Consider the following 20,858-nt stretch of genomic DNA (forward strand, 5'->3'; position numbering starts at 1 on the left):
CTGTCGAATCTGAAACTGGCTGTCACTGACAAGGCGTCACATTCTCCTACAGTCCCTAGTTCTCTTTATGACCACTGTCCCTACGCCGTGTTCATTGTTGTGAGTGGTACATCATTCCATGTAGACACCTTGGAAGTCAGCGTTGATTCATTCTCGGCGTGGTCGTGGGTACGTCTAAACACAATAGCTTATTTATGAACCTTCAGCATTTATTTTTTATTTAAACTGTTATTTGTCGTACTGTCGAAGGTTTGCGGTAACTTCATGTTCTTGACTAGTCACAGCAAATGAAGGCTACTTCTCATTGCAACTTCGACAGAATTACAAATAACAGTTTTAATCATTTCCGCCATTGTCACTTCTTCACGTCGCCTCATCTTACGATTTCATACAATCGTGTGGTACAGAGGCAACATTCATTGTCATGTCCTGTCAGAGATGGCGGGACACGTGCCAGTTGCTTAATGTCTACAGCGCTTAAAAGCGATCAGCGTGCTCTTTTAAAGGCGCATACACACTAGGCCAACTAAAGCCAACGAACGACAGCCAACCACTTCGTTGGCCAATATCTGCTTAGTGTGTATCGGCGCTAAATCGGAGCCAACGAAGCGGTTGGCCTTGGGTGCGGTTCGGTCTGCCGGCGGCAACATGAAAGCCTTGGCGGTTGGTTGGCGTTGGGAGCCATCTCCTAGTGTGGACGCCACGTCGAATGTTCGTTGGTTCAGTAGTGATTTGTTATGTAGCTAAAACAAGGGTGTGTTTTTTTCAGGGCCGCCACAAGTAGCACTTACTACTTTTTATGAACCGGTTTCGCTCGTTAGTGGCTGTAAAATTAAGGAGCGAAAACAATCAATAAAACACACTCAGTGCGACTTATTGTTGTCTTGAAAAACATACACTTTAACAATCGTGTCCCCTGGAGGCACTGCCTGCTCTCGCTATGGGTGTGTGTTTATCGTATCTAAAAATACTGGAGTATCGAGTGAAAATGGAGAGCATTAAATCTGATAGATTTTTTATCGTGAACAGATATGTTTATGAGGTCCCTACGAACAGCGACTATAAAAACAAGTTGAAAAGATTAGACACTTGGAGGGATATAACTCTGCTATTAGAAAGTGATATGCACGACATGAAAAAGGAAATGGAGTCTTCATTCACATCTTTTCGCTGTGAACGACAAAGAGAAACAAAACTGAGAGTGGCTACTAACTTACTCTTGCATATGCAGCTCTGCAAAAAAGAGATGTTGTCTTTGGAAATTTTACGGCTTACACAATTCAATAGCAATTAGAAACCTGTAACTTTCATTTAGAAAAAAATTATGAAATAGCCCATACTCTAATTTAGCTTTAAAGTAGACATTAATTTTGTCCCACCATACAGCTCCCTATTTTCCAAAAGATAGGTCGACCACCAGTATCATTTCTCCTTTTTCTTTTTTGATAATCAGCTTCTTCTAGTAAAATAAACGTTGCACGTGCGACGACTGCTATATCGTCTTCTTCCATCATAATATCGGTCGATGAAGTTGTAATTAAAACGCTGCTTTATAGCAATAACAAAACGGCAGCCACGACAGCAAGTTATCAGAGCCAACTGCGATTCCACGTGGCCGAATCTCTTAGCCGCAAGTCCTTCGTTTGGTGTGGATGAGAAGCCGAACGCCAGTGTATTGGCGACCAACGTTCGGCCGAATCCAGTCTCTGTCGTTCGTTGGCCTAAGGTGTACGCGTCTTAAAGTATGTCTAACGTGGTCTAAGGCGGCGAGCTTACCTGACTGCAATCTTCAGCCACAAGCTGTGGCTTCGGTTTCTGGAATAACAACAAAATTTTGCATGGAAGCTGCTCCAGCAAACATCATACACTCCACTGCACTGTTCGACTAAGGCTAAAAGGACAACGCTTCAAATGAGGTACATTTAAAATGGCTGCACTTAAACGATTCGAGTCCGATTTCCGATCACTCGAAGAATTCTTTCTGTCAGATTATTTTTTGAGTCTATGAAAATGATTTGTATGTGTGAAAATTTCTAAGTTGCATCTTCGTTACCGGTCGACGTTAAACAGGCCGAAAGAAATCAAGGAACTACTATATGGAATCAGAGTGTGCCTAGTAAGTCGCTGGCATGTTAAAAACAACCTTCAGATTGAAGGCGGTTTCAATTTTTTACATCTAATGGCTCAAATGGCTCTGAGCACTATGGGACTTACATCTGAGGTCATCACTCCCCTAGACTTAGAACTACTTAAACCTAACTAACCTAAGGACATCACACACACCCATGTCCGAGGCAGGATTCGAACCTGCGACTGTAGCAGCAGCGCGGTTCCGGACTGAAGCGCCGAGAACCGCACGGCCACAACGGCCGGCTTTTACATCTAAACTAATGCCATGATGGAAGAAGTGAACTAAAATAATATTCGAACAAAACAGCTAACAGATGTCGTGTCATTGTGTGGAATGTCTTGCCCATTAAACAGTTTAAATACGAGGGCTATTTGGAAGGTACGGTCCGATGGGTCGCGAAATGGGAATCACTGTGAAAATTAAAAATGTTTTATTTGAACAGTTAGCTACACTTTCCAGCTCCGTCTCTACAAAGTCCCCGCTTCGACTTTGCCATCTGTCGAAGTATTGATGAAACGCAGGGGGAGCCAATTACAGGCTGTGTTGTGGGTGATCAAGAGCCTCCCATCGAAAACGCTGCATGAGCATCTTCACTGCCCCTGCAGATTGCGGTCGAGGGTTGTCACGAAGAAGGAAACGCACGACAGCTATGTTATGCGCGCTGCATGACGCACTAGGCGGCAGAAACTACTTAGGCATCATTACATTCTTATTGTGCGCTCAGAATTGAAAAGAGCGACATGACGCGATCGACGAGCATAATAAAGACACTGCCCAACACATATGTGCAAAGTTTCATCGGATTTCCACTCCACGGCCGATTGGACCTTAATTTCCGAATAGGACCTTAATTTCCGAATAGCCCTCGTAGAGGTCTGGCATTGGTTATTGATACGCGTTCTATTTGAAATTCCCAGCTAAACATCAAGTTACTGAGTCGCTACTTCTCCGTTCTAGATGCGTGGAAGATGTGAATTTTTAAATCGTAGAAGTGAATTTTTATATCGTTAAGTCAGCCTTTGATCAAATTCAAATGGCCCTGAGCACTATGGGACTTAATATTTGAGGTCATCAGTCCCCTAGAACTAACTAAGGACATGACACACATCCATGCCCGAGGCAGGATTCGAACCTGCGACCGTAGCGGTCGCGCGGTTCCAGACTGAAGCGCCTAGAACCGCCCGGCCACACCGGCCGGCGCCTTTGATCAGGAGTTTCATCAGAGACCATCTATTTGCTGCGTTCGCTGGCGTGACGTCTGTATCCGAAAATACAACGATTTAGTAACGGGGCTCCGCCCACCTCCTCAGCCCAGGTCGCTGATGCTCGCTTGTACAGTGTTACCAAATGTTAATCATTCCGAGTCCTGAGTGTTGAAGCAATGTTCACCGCCAGTATTTGGCAATAAAGAAGATATTAAGGTGGCGGCGTACTGTTCTTCATCTACAGACTCAGAAGGGGATCACAGCTACTCGTCATCATCCACCATCGATTTCGTACGAATTTATGGTATATGCAGGCCTTGGCCAGAAACGAAAGTGGCAGAAGTCAGAGCTACAGATGGCGAAGTGTTTAGGGGGAAAAATGCATTTCTGCTGCAGGCCGGGCAAAGAGGATGAGCCATTATGTTACCGTTACAATGCAGTGGTTGACGTAGCGGTAAAACTGTAGAATGTTTGGAACTCCCATGCTGAAACTTGCTTATATTTTCAATTTTTACGTTAGTTATACTTCAGTTGTGTTTATTAATATTTTCGAAGAATGCGTGAAAAGGAAAAACAAAGGAAAATGTGGGGTTGTATATAAATCTCGGAGAAAGGATTGCGTCCACGAGGACCCCGCAATTTTGATTCCAAGAAGGGATTGTAATTAAAGCGTACAGGACTTCATATCCTATTAGTTTCGTTTCGATTTTCGAGCAGCTCTCGATAGCTGCTGTAATGCAGTCCTACAATGTCTGTTTTTATCAGTACGTTTTCTATCAGAAAGCAGCTCCTGTCTCATCGAGCAAGAAAAATAAATCACATAACGAGAAGACTGCATCAAAATATATTCCATGGTACATCAACGGCTCATTTCGCGAAACGACGCATTACAGGTGGTTTACTGCCAAACTGTTCGATAAGAGTGAACCTTTTGTTTTTCTGTAGAAACTTTAAAACGATCCTGTAACTATAAAAATGCGGCGTTTACAACATGCACAAGATGCCGTGAAAATTATTGGAGGCCCTGTTTTTACGATGAATATCACACCAGCACATCAACTGTCAAATAATAAAAGTATCTAATATTACATACGAGGTTCCCTTGTACACCTTACAATCCCTTCCTAAAAATTTATTTGCAATCCCAAATTTTCAAAAATAAAAATGGTTCAAATGGCTCTGAGCACTAATAGACTTAACATCTGAGGTCATCAGTCCCCTAGAACTTAGAACTACTTAAACCTAACTAACCTAGGGACATCACACACATCAACGCCCGAGACAGGATTCGAACCTGCGACCGTAGCGGTCCCGCGGTTCCAGACTGAAGCGCCTAGAACCACTCGGTCACACTGGCCGGCCCCAAATTTTCCTTCGCCTTTTCTTTTCATGCCTGTTCTCAAAATATTAATAAATACAATATCCTCAGCATGATTTCTTTTTATTTGAAGTGTAAGTAACGTAAAAATTGAAAATAAAAAGTAAGCGTAGAGACTCCAACCCACGACCTTCGGAATACCGTTCTGCACCATTTCCGCTGCGCCAACCGCTGTTTGGAAAATACTCCAACACAAACGGCTCGTGTCTCGCCAAACTAGTGCCAGAAATGCCATTTTATTTTAGGGTTCCGTACCTCAACCGGTAAAAACAGGACCCTTATAGGATCACTTTGTTGTCTGTCTGACCGACTGTTCAAAAACACTTTTTCTCAGAAACGAGCAGACATATCAAGCTGAAATTTACATCACATAAAGTCTACGATCCGTTGGTGATGTACAAAAGTGAAGTGGAGTCAATGCATTCATTTTTGATACTCGAGAACTCACTCATCAAAACCTACAGGGCACTTCCCGTAGACCTACTATCATGAAATTTGGAAAGAAGCAAGGTTTCACACAAAAAGCAAAAGAAAAACTGCGAAAATTGTTAATTTTTAATTATATCACACGAAAAAAATTTGTCATCTGTTGTTAGACTGCCTGTCTGTCCCTCCGTGTTGACAGACCTATTTTTCTCAGGAACGGGTAAACGTATCAATTTGAAATTTATGTCACATACTAAAGTCTATGGTCCCTTGGTGGTGGAATAAACGTTAGTTTCTAAGTCAGTGCACTCAAAAGATACGGCCAGTTACGTCACATACACTACTGGCCATTAAAATTGCTACACCACGAAGATGACTTGCCACAGACGCGAAATTTAACCGACAGGAAGAAGATGCTGTGATATGCAAATGATTAGCTTTTCAGAGTATTCACACAAGGTTGGTGCCGGTGGCGACACCTACAACGTGCTGACATGAGGAAAGTTTCCAACCGATATCTCATACACAAATAGCAGTTGGCCGGCGTTGCCTGGTGAAAAGTTGTTGTGATGCCTAGTGTAAGGAGGAGAAATGCGTACCATCACGTTTCCGACTTTGATAAAGGTCGGATTGTAGCCTATCGCGATTGCGGTTTATCGTATCGCGACAATCGCGACATTGCTGCTCGTGTTGGTCGAGATCCAATGACAGCAGAATATGGAATCGGTGGGTTGAGGAGGGTAATACGGAACGCCGTGGTGGATCCCAACGGCCTCATATCACTAGCAGTCGAGATGACAGCCATCTTATCCGCATGGCTGTAACGGATCGTGCAGCCACGTCTCCATTCCTGAGTCAGCAGATGGGGACGTTTGCAAGACAACAACCATCTGCACGAACGGTTCGACGACGTTTGCAGCAGCATGGACTATCAGCTGCGGCTACCCTTGACGCTGCATCACAGACAGGAGCGCCTGCGATGGTGTACTCAACGACGAACCTGGGTGCACGAATGGCAAAACGTCATTTTTCGGATGAATCCAGGTTCTGTTTACAGCATCATGATGGTCGCATCCGTCTTTGGCGACATCGCGGTGAACGCACATTGGAAGCGTGTATTCGTCATGACCATACTGGCGTATCACCAGGCGTCATGATATGGGGTGCCATTGGTTACACATCTTGGTCACCTCTTGTTCGCATTGACGGCACTTTGAATAGTGGACGTTACATTTCAGATGTGTTACGACCCGTGGCTCTACCCTTCATTCGATCCCTGCGAAACCCTACATTTCAGCAGGATAATGCACGACCGCATGTTGCAGGTCCTGTACGGGCCTTTCTGGATACAGAAAATGTTCGACTGCTGCCCTGGCCAGCACATTCTCCAGATCTCTCACCAATTGAAAACGTCTGGTCAATGGTGGCCAGCAACTGGCTCGTCACAATACGCTAGTCACTACTCTTGATGAACTGTGGTATCGTGTTGAAGCTGCATGGGCAGCTGTACCTATACACGCCATGCAATCTCTGTTTGACTCAATGCCCAGGCGTATCAAGGCCGTTATTACGGCCAGAGGAGGTTGTTCTGTGTACTGATCTATGCACCCAAATTGCGTGAAAATGTAATGACATGTCAGTTCTGTCAGTTCTAGTATAATATATTTGTCCAATGAAAACCCGTTGATCATCTGCATTCCTTCTTGGTGTAGCAATTTTAATGGCCAGTAGTGTATTTTGATATTCGCAAACACATCCACCCACAGGGTCCTTCCCGTTGATCTTGAAACATGAAATTTGACAAGAAACTAGGTTTCACAGTACAACCAAAGCAAAAAATCCGAAAATAGTCATTTTGTCATTTGTTATCAGACTCACTGTTTGTCCGTTCGTCTGTTAAGACTACTTTTTCTCTCAGGAACAGGCGGACAATCGCGTTAAAATTTACGTCAGATACTAAGATCTATATTCCCTTGGCGGTACAATAAACGTTTGCTTCTAAGTCAATGCAGTCAAAAGATACGTCCATTGATGTCAGGTATTCTGATACTCGCACTCATAAAAATCCATATGTTTCTTCCCGCTTGTTGTAGAATCATGAAGTTTGGCAAGAAGAAAGGTTTCAGAGTACTAGTGTAGGAAAAAAACTAGAAAATTATTAAATTGTAGTTATACCACAATGAAAAATACTTCCTTTGTCATTTGTTATCTGATTTTAAACTTGAAATTAAAATATTCCGAAAAGTCTTGGAAGCTGTAGGGCCGATATCTTGCCAGTATCAATGTCGATAAATGGCAAAAGTCATCGAGGTTCTTGATTCCCGGAATAGATGAACTAACTTATAGATAATTAAGTTTGTACAGAACCCTCGGTGCGTGAGTCCTAGTAGCAACTTCCCAATTTTTTTTTATTAACGCTTCGCCATCTGGAGGTCCTTCTTCTGTTACGTTAATTTGAGACCAAGCCGCGCGTAAACTATAAATCTGGAAGCAATCGGTGATGACGAGGAGGCACTGTCCCCTCGCCAGAGCCACTTTGCTGGATCAAATTCCAAGCCTCACCGCAGAGGCTCATGCAAGTGATCGTACGTGACACGATGATAACCCGTTAACTGGACGGGTACGTAAACCCGGCAGACCTGCAGATGCTGCCTAAGGGTGGACTGCTTGGTAGCATCTAGCTTCACACTCTCCCTTCATCCATAGCAAGACAAACATAACAATGCACTGTATAAACAATCCTCACGATCGTCCAAACTCAAGAGATACAGTCTTGACACCCTCTTGACACTTCACAACAGGTCAGAAACACGCCACTTCCGCCAGCATCTTTTCCCGGACACCAATGCGAGATTCCTACATCTGCCTGCAATATTAATTTGAAGTACAAGACTGGCTCGACGGCACAGAGCATCATGAAGGGCGTATCCGAGCTGGAAGCTCCGACAACGAATGTTGTCATATTGTATTCGTCATAATTGCCGAGCAGCTGGTGTGGTGGTATTGGGTGCCGCAGAACAATGAGTCGTCCCAAAAGATGATGAGCCTCACTCGTGTGTCCAGTATAGTCGCTGGGCGACCACTGTAGGCGCAGCGCATGTGTCCCCCTGAAAGAGCTATTTTTTACCGCTGTCAAATACCATAGTTTTTCTCATAAATTCCATCACCGCTGGGATATGCCTGTTCTGCTAAGAGTGACTGAGTTGGGAATGATTTTGCATCCTTATTGCAGATGGCAATATAGGCAACTGCAAGACAGTAGGCCGGCCGGTGTGACCGAGCGGTTCTAGGCGCTTCAATCCTTCGAATCCTGCCTCGGGCATGGGTGTGTGTGATGTCCTTAGGTTAGTTACGTCTAAGAAGTTCTAAGTCTAGGGGACTGATGACCTCAGATGTTAAGTCCCATAGTGCTTAGAGCTATTTGAACTTTTTTTTTTTTGCATGGCAGTAACTTATCAGTAGTGTGACAGAGAAAAAGTCCTTCCAGTATACTTGATGTCTTGCTGCTCTGGTAAATGGTAAATACACTCATGTTCATAAAGTAAGGATAATGCTGATAGATGGTGAAGCAACGATCTGGTGGGCGGTTTGCGGGTTTTAATCACATCGGGGTGTGACCATGCGGTGCATTTGACCTGTGGGTGTAGCACGGTGGCGCTGGCAGCAATCCACATACTCAGAGATGGTTGGTGCATCGCAGAGTACGGTGCAGCGACTAAGTGCGCAGACGTTTTCAGGCGTGCTAATGGTGACTGTGTTAAAAATGGCTCAAAAACACATATTAATGACGTTATGAGGGGTAGAATACTAGGGCGACTGGAGGCTGGTCAAACACAGCAGGTCGTAGCACGGGCCCTCCGTGTGTCACAAAGTGTGATCTCAAGATTATGGCAACGATTCCAGCAGACAGAAAACGTGTCCAGGCGCTACAGTACGGGACGTCCACAGTGTTCAACACCACATGAAGACCGATATCTTACCATAAGTGCCCGCAGACGGCCACGGAATACTGCTGGTAGCCTTACCGCAGCCACTGGAACAGCTGTCTCCAGACACACGGTCTACAAACGACTGAACAGACATGGTTTATTCGCCCGGAGACCTGCAAGGCGCATTACACTGACCCCTAGTCACAGGAGAGCCCGTAAAGCCTGGTGTCAAGAACACAGTACGTTGTCATTGAAACAGTGGACCCAGGTTATATTCACGGACGAGTCTGAACAGTTTCGCCGGGTTTTCATCTGGCATGAACCAGGAACCAGATACCAACCCCTTAATGTCCTTGAAAGGGACCAGTATGGAGCTCGTGGTTTGATGGTGTGGGGTGGGATTATGATTGGTGCACATACACCCCTGCATGTGTTTGACAGAGGAACTGTAACAGGTCAGGTTTATCGGGACGACATTTTGCACCAGTATGTCCACCTTTTCAGGGGTGCTGTGGGTCCCATCTTTCTCTTGATGGTTGATAACGCACGGACAGATGGTGTGGGGTGGGATTATGATTGGTGCACATACACCCCTGCATGTGTTTGACAGAGGAACTGTAACAGGTCAGGTTTATCGGGACGTCATTTTGCACCAGTATGTCCACCTTTTCAGGGGTGCTGTAGGTCCCATCTTTCTCTTGATGGTTGATAACGCACGGCCACCGAGCAGCCATCGGGGAGGAGTACCTTGAAACAGAAGATATTAGGCGAATGGAGCGGCCTGCCTGTTCTCCAGACCTAAACCCCATTGAGCGCGTCCGAGATGCTCTCGGTCGACGTATCGCTGCACGTCTTCAAACCACTAGGACACTTCAGGAGCTCCGACAGGGACTGGCACAAGAATGGGAGGCTGTACCGCAGCAGCTGCTCGACCACCTGATCCAGAGTATGCGAACCCGTTGTGCGGCGTGTGTACGTGCGCATGGTGATCATATCCCATATTGATGTCGGGGTACATGCGCAGGAAACAGTGGCGTTTTGTAGCACATGTGTTTCGGGACGGTTTTCTCAACTTATCAGGAATACCGTGGACTTAAAGATCTGTGTCGTGTGTGTTTCCTATGTCCCTATGCCATTAGCGCCAGTTTTGTGTAGTGCCACATTGTGTGGCACCACATTCTGCAATTATCCTTAATTTATGAGCATGAGTGTATTTTCGATGTTGCAGTGCCTGTGTTGTTAAGGAGAACGATGCAGTGTTCCTTCGGACATGCTTGCATGCACAAAGGACCATTGGATCGTTCTCCTTAACAACACAGGCTCTGCAATACTGTATTTATCCGCCGCTACCAGGGAACGACTAGCAGTTAACATGTCCCCATGGAAAGCCAACGCGGTTAAAGCAACCGCTCATGTAAAGTAGGAAATTCGTGCTCGAGTCCCGGTGCGGCACAAATTTCCGTTGTCATAATTTCCTTTTGCAGATGACAGTTGTTCGTATTCGCAACTGCGAATACATTTCATGTACTTAAATACTTCATTAGTTCATACGGTTCGGGTCAAGCACACTTTACGGAAAAACAGTATCCCGAAAACTGATACTGAAGGTGAAACAGCTGAGAAAAGGAGCTGCTATAGAAGAGGATGTGGATCAAAACGCAGAAATATGACGTCATGGAGAGCAAAGTTCAGTTGATGTGTGCCCTTTAAGAAATTTGTATGAATCTACTGATGATAAATGTAAAGGTCGTGTGACTAGGGCGTCCCGTCAGGCAGACCGTTCACCGGGTGCAAGTCTTTCGATTTGACGCCACTTCGACGACTTGCGAGTCGATGGGGATGAAATGATGATGATTAGGACAACACCCAGTCCCTGAGCGGAGAAAATCTCCGACCCAGCCGGGAATCGAACCCAGGCCCTTAGGACTGACATTCTGTCGCGCTGACCACTCAGCTACCGGGGGCGGACTACTGATGATTATACTAGGGTATTGTTTGCATGTATATTCCATGGACATCGAATGAGTCCTGGGATAGAGTCTCTCTTGCAGCCTGTACCGCTGTGGTCGAGCGGTTATAGGCGCTTCAGTCCGGAACCGGGCTGCTGCTACGGTCGCAGGTTCGAATCCTGCCTCGGGCATAGATGTGTGTATTGTCCTTAGGTTAGTTAGTTTTAAGTAGTTCTAAGTCTAGGGGACTGATGACCTCAGATGTTAAGTCCCATAGTGCTTAGAGCCATTTGAACCATTTGCAGCCTATAAACGTGGAATTGTTACTGGAAAATGTTCTCACTAAGAGCACCGCGCCATGTTCTTTATGTATGGTGCAGGTAAATGGGATTCAGCTTAAGTGTGTGCCGGTTTCTTAAGATAACCTTCCCAGGACGGCTGTTGGGACATGGAGCTCCGGTGAATAACCTTGGCCATCGTCCACTAACTTTTGTTCTGGGGAAATATGAGAAGTGTCGTGTACACCAATGGAGATAACGACATCGACGACGTGGAACAACGTGTACATAGCGCCCGGACAATTGTTTCACAACGTCTAGGTGTCGTCGAGCGTCTTCTTCAGTCCACGCTAAGCTGTTCTCACGCATGAATTGCTTAAGCTGTTCATGATGGGTATCTCCAGTGACTCTCATTAACAGTGGTTTGTGGCAAAAAATTTAAAAGGAACAACCAGTTTTAAGGAATTTGCCTTTACCTTCCAGACGTTTGTAGCAAACATTTAGAAAGGCTGTATATGATCGAAGTACTCTGATAAGCCAAAACATTATGACATCTGCCCACCGCGACGCATGCAAGCGGAGCAGACACGGGCGGCGAATCACCCTAGCGAAGAATTGGCCGCCAATGGGGAAATCCATTGAGATCAGCGACTCTGACAATGGGCAGATTATTATTACGCAGAGCCTGTGAAGGAGTGTCACGAAAACAGCGAAGCTTGTCGAATGTTAACAAGCTACTGTTGTGAGCATCTACGGAAAGAGGTAGAAGGATAGTGAAATTACCGCTAGGCGTTAAATGGTTGGACGTCCACATATCTTCACAGAACGTGGGGTTCAGAGGCTTGTCTGCCCTGTAAAGCAGGGTAGATGATCATCTGTGACATCTCTGCCGAAACAGCACAATGCTGGTGCACGCACAAGTGTTTCGGAGCACTGCACTCTTCGTACATTGGAGCACCCCTACGTGTTCACATGTTGACCCAACCATATCGTCAGTTACGATTGCAGTGGCCACGCGACCGTCGGGATTCGACCGTCGATCAATGCAAACGTGTCGGCTCTTCGACTGAATCACATTTTTGCTACACTAGGCCGATGGTCGTCTCCACAAACGCCGTCCTCGAGGAGAACGGTGGCTCGAAACGCACAGCGCGCCACGGACGCAGGCTGGCTGCAACAGTATTATGCTATGGGAGACATTCTCCTGCTCTTGCACACGCTGACACCCGCGAACTACCGCCTCCAAAAATTGTTCAAATGACTCTGAGCACTATGGGACTTAACATCAGAGGTCATCAATCCCCTAGATTTAGAACTACTTAAACCTAACTAACCTAAGGACATCACACACATCCATGCCCGAGCCAGGATTCGAACCTGCGACCGTAGCAGCAGCGTGGTTCCGGACTGAAGCGCCTATAACCGCTCGACCACAGCGGCCGGTCCTACTGCCTCCCTTCATGCTTGATATCTTCCCCGACAGCTGTATAACAGTGTCTCCGACCCAGAGCCATGCTACAGTGATTTCAGGAGGATGAGAGTGAACTCAGGTTAGGTCTCGGTGACCAAATGCACCTATGTAAATCATACGGAACTCGTCTGGGTTGATATCGGACGCCATCACCGCGAACGCAAATTAGCGCCCCTTTGTTTACTCTGTAGACATCTACCTCCACAAACCTACCAAAAACTGTCAGATCCCTGATACGCGGATCAGCGATGTATTTCGTTCCAGAGACGGACAAACAAGCTGTTAAGCAGATGGTCGTAATGTTTTGGCTCATCAGTGTATTTTGACTTTGACTGGTATTACACAGAAGTGGACAATTGCCCCGATGCTATTATGAACGTCCGACATCAAAATCTCTAGCTCTCTATTACACATTCTGTACATACCAAAGACGACACACACAATCACTCCATAAATTCGCTCTTACATAGAGAGAAAAATACAGAGATTGGGGAACGCCAAACTAGAAGACACAGAAGACATACTTGTAGAGGAGATAATAGGTCCCAAAGCGCTCTACAGAATTAAAAGGTTGTACTGTCACTGTTACGATACATAGCTGCTACTTTTATAATATACTTTCTATTTTCGCTTCTTGCAGATTAAAAGAAACAGCAAACCTTTTCGGCTGAAAGAGGCTATGGAGAATTGTATATTGGTGCTAATACGCCGATTTTTTAACCTCAGAAATGACTTCATGGAGACTTAACAAATATCGGCTTGAAATTACGGATAATTACGTTATTTTTTAGTTTTTTAAAGTGAGGGAATGTCAATAACTGATTCTATGAAAAAAGCGCAGTTACAATAAATAACACAAGTGTAAAAGACTTGGTTTAAGATATATTTTATTTCGTAATTTTCGCTCTACAGAAAACATGGGAAATTTGTAAATATATCTATAATTTGTAAATAAGTAATACAATCCTACTGAAATCACTGTTCTCAACAATATATTCCTCAAGCGCTTGGTCACAAAACAAATCGAAAATTGTTTAAGGATTATATACTTATAAGAATTTATAGACGTATAGATTGGGACACTAAATTTTCCACAAGTTTATTTTAATACTCTCGACAGATTTACTGTCTAACGTTATTAGTTACAAATCAATAAATTTTTGCATCAGTTATAAATCAAATATATTGTAATTCTGTCAGAGACAGCAAAGGACTTGGAAGAGCAGTTGAATGGAATGGATAGTGTCTTGAAAGGAGGGTATAAGATGAACATCAACAAAAGCAAAACGAGGATAATGGAATGTAGTCGAATTAAATCGGGTGATGCTGAGGGAATTAGATTAGGAAATGAGACACTTAAAGTAGTAAAGGAGTTTTGCTATTTGGGGAGCAAAATAGCTGATGATGGTCGAAGTAGAGAGGATATAAAATGTAGACTGGCAATGGGAAGGAAAGCGCTTCTGAAGAAGAGAAATTTGTTAACATCGAGTATTGATTTAAGTTTTAGGAAGTCGTTTCTGAAAGTATTTGTACGGAGTGTAGCCATGTATGGAAGTGAAACATGGACGATAAATAGTTTGGACAAGAAGAGAATAGAAGCTTTCGAAATGTGGTGCTACAGAAGAATGCTGAAGATTAGATGGGTAGATCACATAACTAATGAGGAAGTATTGAATAGGATTGGGGAGAAGTTTGTGGCACAACTTGACTAGAAGAAGGGATCGGTTGGTAGGACATGTGTTGAGGCATCAGGGCATCACCAATTTAGTATTGGAGGGCAGCGTGGAGGGTAAAAATCGTAGAGGGAGACCAAGAGATGAATACACTAAGCAGATTCAGAAGGATGAAGGTTGCAGTAGGTACTGGGAGATGAAGAAGCTTGCACAGGATAGAGTAGCAAGGAGAGCTGCATCAAACCAGTCTCAGGACTGAAGACCACAGCAACAACATCATACTCTCACAGCATGTTACACTGAGTCCGCACACACTGACACACAACAAATTTGTCACATTTATTTCATACATAATAAAGTAAAATTACTGTTGGTAAGTACTTCGTTAAAAACTGTGTAATATCATAAAAGTTCATCTTCTATCAAGTAATATGCAGAAAAAAAATACAACTGCATTTTTAGAGCAGGGACCACATAGTTATGAAATGTCTGGAAACGTGTTGCAATTATGCCAATTCTGTGAGAACAGTAGAATATAGCTTACATTTAGAAGTGATCATATTTTATTTACACTATGCAAAAGATTCTCCACAAATTAATAAGATATACTGAAATGCTAATTGAGCCGTTTCACACATGTCGCTATTGACCAGGGCATTAATAATGACCAACACCACACACTAATGAATACATGTTAATAGTTCTTGTATTGAAAACAAATTCATATGTTTTCATTTATTTAACACTTATTCATTGTTTGTTAGCCTGAGTGCCAGTATTTTTTATATATTTTTTCACTGCTCCCTCAAATTGTGTCTAACACATGTGGTGATGTATTTGACTAACAGGCAATTTGCAACAGTGATTCATGATACTAATTCTTTCCCTTTTGGTTCTTTGGAAAATCTAAAAACAAAAAAGATAATAATAATAATAATAATCTGTCGAATCAGTGGGAAGACTGCCCCTCACAGTTTCTTAATATTTCTTCAAATTCTGCATTGCCCTCTCCGTCAATGCGGATAACAGTATCAATGGGTGTGAGACTGCCATGCTGGTTATGTCAAATGATTGACGGTGACGTCACCAATATGAAATCTTTTCAACATTATGCGTCAAAAACACTGGTCTCAACAATACGCTCCAAACGACTGTTCTGTTAATTGAATCCTAGCGTTTTCCTCCAAGATCCTAAAATGTCTGCTGGTTTTAAGAAACTGTAAATTGAAACTTGGATCAAAGATTTTTTCCCATTTTATAGGTTGAATGACATATGACTCAGTGCTGAACTAGAATGCGATGCAGTACAGGAACTGGGCTTTACGCTCAAAAGGAACAGGATTCAAATTCCCACTCGACCATCCAGTTTTACTATTTCTATGGTTTGCTTCAATCGGTTAATGCGAATGCCGTAATTGTAGCTTCAAAACGAAACCGTCGATATCTTTCGTCAGCTTCGTCCTGTTTGAATTTGTATTCTGTCTCTAGCGACCTATTTGTTTCTTACACCCTTCTTTCAGTGTTCAACAACAGCAATGCCACTGCAAGTAGCACAAACAGTCTGGTTAATATATGCTCAGTTGGATGACCTTTACTATGATAACATTGGTCAGTAGGAACTTTGTTGCGGCTTGATGACAGAGTAAAAGTCAGCGATCTCTACATTTATAAGGGGCGTTGAAAAAGAAACGAGCCGGAGGCATAATTACAGAAACCGGTACCTGTATGTTAGGAGTATTGACCCCGGCTGTTGAGACACTTGTCCCACTGTGACACAAGGCGGTAAATGGCTGTCTCATAAAATTCCTGGGGCTGCGATGTTAACCAGTTCCGCACGTACAGCTGGACGTCGTCGTCCGAGGTGAATCGTTTGTCCCTCAGAGCCTTTTTAAGGGAACCAAGATGCCCCCCTTCTGATGGCGTAATCCTGCAGCACGGGACAACAGTGAATGCCCAGCGTTGCTAGCAAACCTTGACCACCCTTCGCCAAGCGATCAAATCAAAACGACCAGGCAGTCTCACCCGAGTGGTCATTCTGCTCCACGACAATGCAAAGCCTCATACGGCCAACACAGTCGCGGCACTCCTGCAGAAATTCAAATAGGAGGTTCTCGGCCACCCTCTATACAGTCTGGAACTCTCTCCCTGTGATTACGCCGTTTTTGGTCCCCTTAAAAAGGCTCTGAGTGGCAAACGATTCACCTCGGATGACGACATCCAGCTGTACATGCGGAACTGGTTAACATCGCAGCCCCGGGAATTTTATGAGACAGCCATTCACCACCTTGTGTCACAGTGGGACAAGTGTGGCAACAGCCATGGTCAATACTTTAACATACAGGTACTGGTTTCTGTAATTATGCCTCTGGCTCGTTTCTTTTTTATTTATGTCTTAATCGCAGATTTCGTTGTAACATAAGGGCATGAGGTTCAGCACAAATCGATAAATTAGGCACTACATTTCTAAACATACATGTACGTGTAATTTGTAAAATTAAATATCGTATTCAATGCAGGTACCTTGAACAAAGTTGCCATTGTTTGCTCAGCCATGCCACTACTGATTAATGTTATCTATGAAAAATGAGATGTTACTAAGTACAAACTGCTATTAAAATGTGCAATATCACATACATCTCAATCTAAACAGAAATGCAGTTTTGCAGACTTGGGTATGTGTCCTGATGCATTGCCTACTTAAAGCATTGCCACTTACCGTCATTTATCGAGTTTTCAGGAAAAGTATCTGCACTTATTAGTTCTGTATGTGGTGTGGGTATGTGTCCTGATGCATTGCCTACTTAAAGCATTGCCACTTAGCGTCATTTATCGAGTTTTCAGGAAAAGTATCTGCACTTATTTGTTCTGTACGTGGTGTATTTTGGAAACAGACGTATGTACGAGGCGACGACAGTTGATGGGCAATAGTGTTGCAAATGCGTCGGTTTTCTGCAAGATGTACACAGCAAATAACACGAAATATTTGGGAGCATTTACTTTTCTGTTACCATTTGCTGGAACAAAACTGCGAGAGAGGTTCTATGTAAAGTTCGTATCTCACCTAAAGGAACCAATTTTTTTGGTTATGTAGACGCCTCCCAAAGAAGTATTGCGATCTCGTCTTATCTCTCGATTGACTCCCTCAGCCACTGTTATAATTCACGAAATTAGATTTTCAACAGTAGAGTACATAATCTTTAATTACGTGCACATCGATCAAAACTTTCTGCCTTACAAGATGGCGGACGATGCAGACAACAGTCTGCAGGGACGCCAAGGGATCAACGTTTTTCATCCAGATGATGTATGCTGTTGTTCAAAGAAACATTATTTTTCTTATATTATTTAAAAGCATTCTTGAAGTTCGGAGATTCACTTGCACAGTAAGGCACTACAACTTTGGAACATCGCTAAATCTTTTTGAAATATGCTTACTGGTACTTGGTGCACACACTGCTCTGCAACAGAACCATTTAATGAGTCCATCAGTAAACCCAGATAGGGACCAAAGAGGAGTCGCAGGCGCTAGGAGAATGGAGTGTGTTCAGGGGTAGCAGAATATGAATATTTGGATTTTCGTGGTTTAAAAATGTTATTTTAGACGAGTGCCAGGAGGGCTCCATAAACGCGTGTTCTTCCTTCCTTCATCTGCAGCCTAGCTAGAGTACGGTTTCTCGATTCCGACGGGAACATTATTACACTGTACCATTCCTTTTATTTCTCTTTGCAGTAAGAACTGTGACCAAACATCTTGCAAAAATAAAATTGCCTTAACCACCGAGTAGAATGTTACAACCTCAACATTTCGAAATTTGTACTGCTGTTCCGTGCACAGGAGTTTGCAATTGTAGACCAAGTATTTTGCAGAAAACACACGAAGGTGTAAGAAGTTGTACCGTCTTGATTTGTAGGACGTGTAGGTAAGTACACATCGATGATAGGCAATGAAAACGTCGTAACTCCATCTGTCTCCCAAAATTTCGTAATTCCAGTAATCAGTAATTCCATTATGAAAGCGAGAGACCGAGCGAGGTGGCTCAGGGGTTAGCACACTGGACTCGCATTCGCGAGGACGACGGTTCAAACCCACGTCCGGCCGTCCAGATTTAGTTTTTCCGTGACTTCCCTAAATCGCTGCTGGCGAAGTGGTTCCTTTCAAAGAGCACGACCGATTTCCTTCCCCATCCTTGCCGCTATCCGAGCTTGTGCTCTGTGTCTAATTACCTCGATGTCGACGGGATATTAAATCCAGTCTTCCTTCCTTCAAAGAGAGATTTGGCAACGCATTAATTCCTCTTATCTGTCAATAACTAGGCTTCAACTAGACAGGTAACATGTAGCACCTTTATTTATATCACTTTATACGGTTTTTTAAGAACCCGTTTTTGCTTCTCCTGTAAAATTTTGCCGGCCGAAGTGGCCGTGCGGTTAAAGGCGCTGCAGTCTGGAACCGCAAGACCGCTACGGTCGCAGGTTCGAATCCTGCCTAGGGCATGGATGTTTGTGATGTCCTTAGGTTAGTTAGGTTTAACTAGTTCTAAGTTCTAGGGGACTAATGACCTCAGCAGTTGAGTCCCATAGTGCTCAGAGCCATTTGAACCATTTTTGTAAAATTTTGCAAAATAGAGTTACGAGTTTTCATTGTCTACCATCAATATAGTACAGTTACTCCATGGTCAAAAACAGAGCCAAAACCAAAAACATTTGGTAACACAAACTGTTTGCTACGAAGAGATTAATTTCAGTGAGAAAATAACGCATCAAGGAGGTATGTAAGCACTCCTAATTCTGAATCAATTAATCGTCACGCGGTAATTTCACGGTCACAGGGGGTCACTCTCAACTCTGTTCCCTTTGTTTTAAACTGGACCAAACGCTGAAAAGAGAGTCACTTTTAAGAAATATCTCACAAATAGTTGGAAATCTTTTGATGTTATGAAGTATAAAGAAGGTCTGTATAACTTTTCAGCCTCTCTGGTATATAACGTACATATAAAAACAATATTAATTAGCATTAACTGTTTCGTAAGTTTAAAAAATCGACGATGGCAACACTTTATTGAAACTCGTTTCACTTCATGAAAAATGCACATTTAATTTCATTTGAATGTTAGTATTTCGTTCAAAAACAAATATCTTTCACAGGATTTGTTACTCGATCCTGAAAGGCTTTTCTGTTGAACTGTAAGGAACCTACATCAAACTGGGGTGAAATCACGCTCCTACTGCTCGATGATTACTGCTCCTCAGCTTGTAAAAATAAAAATAAATTCCAGTTACTTAGACATTAAATTCGTATTAACGCCAACAGACGGGCAGTCTCAGTTTGGTCGTTTCACATTAGTGTCCTGTTACAGAGCAGATCGGAGAAATATCTGCCATGAACTATAGAAACGGTGGAAAAGAAGAGGCAGAATTATTTTGGAACGTGGTGTTACAAGCACACTCTTTGAGTTCAGTTGGACTGATAAGATAGCGAATTACAATGTTCTTAAGAGTGCAAAAGAAAAGGACTTCATGACACCCTACTGTACCATAATTTCAGATTATTAGTCAACTATTAAGACATGAGGGTCTCCAAAACAGTAATAGAGGCTACGCCACTGTAAAAAGAACTAAAGGAAGGCGCTACGTCTGAAGTACATATCAAACTATAAAATATGTCGGCTGTAGCTCGTACGGAGAAATGAAGATGACAGAAAGACATGAAGAGTGTAGATAACGCTGACAACCAAACTGCTGGTATCCAAACTTTGGCTCGAGTATTACAGGCAGAAGTAGGGCCATTTTTAATTTCCACCAAACCCTCGTTATTATTCTTTCTTTGATGAGACTGTTTTATGTATCCAAATACAGTAATCGGAAACCGGTAGACTGACAGTTGTTCTCAGTGTCGCATCACTTCTGTAAGAACGCACGAATGACAATTTACAGTTCTGTATTGCATTTACGAGTCGAGTAGCGATTATATCACATGCCGAATACGCCGTTCGAAAAGTAACTCTTCATGAATATTCGATGACAAAGTTATGCGATATGTTACAGTAATTAAAGTAATTGGAGCTGCTAACTTACTTGTTACGCGTCAGTCAGTAACACTGGGTACTCCCCTCTCACATACTGGAATGATGCACCTGTGCAGAGCGGACTGTAACTACCTACCACCACCAAAGAACGCTCACAAGCCACTGTGCGGCAGCTAACCGCGCAGCTCCACAGGCAGTAGCCGTTCGCGCATGCGCAGAAACCACGCTGCCGCTTCCGACGATTCCTGACGTAACAGCGAAAAATAGCATACACGCATCGGAGATAACACTGCCAACCATGCACACCGAATTGAGGTACACACGCTTGGAAATTCGCGAGCTTTCGGGTATGAGAGTCTCTCATCTGCGATTCCTTTCTGATAAACATACGC

The 20,858-nt window shown here is 43.5% G+C and overlaps 1 protein-coding gene across 3 annotated transcripts in view; it reads right to left on the bottom strand.

Annotated features, from left to right (window-relative positions):
• LOC126203562 (uncharacterized) overlaps nucleotides 1-20,647 on the bottom strand; it is a 292,843-nt gene extending 272,196 nt beyond the window's left edge. For all 3 annotated transcript variants that reach the window (XM_049937888.1, XM_049937889.1, XM_049937886.1), the window contains exon 1: nucleotides 20,516-20,647. The gene's annotated coding sequence lies outside the window, so the exon portion shown is untranslated. The remainder of the gene's footprint in view (nucleotides 1-20,515) is intronic.
• Nucleotides 20,648-20,858: the final 211 nt, after the last annotated feature.

This window comes from Schistocerca nitens, chromosome 9, assembly GCF_023898315.1.
Source record: "Schistocerca nitens isolate TAMUIC-IGC-003100 chromosome 9, iqSchNite1.1, whole genome shotgun sequence".
Lineage (NCBI taxonomy): Eukaryota > Metazoa > Arthropoda > Insecta > Orthoptera > Acrididae > Schistocerca > Schistocerca nitens.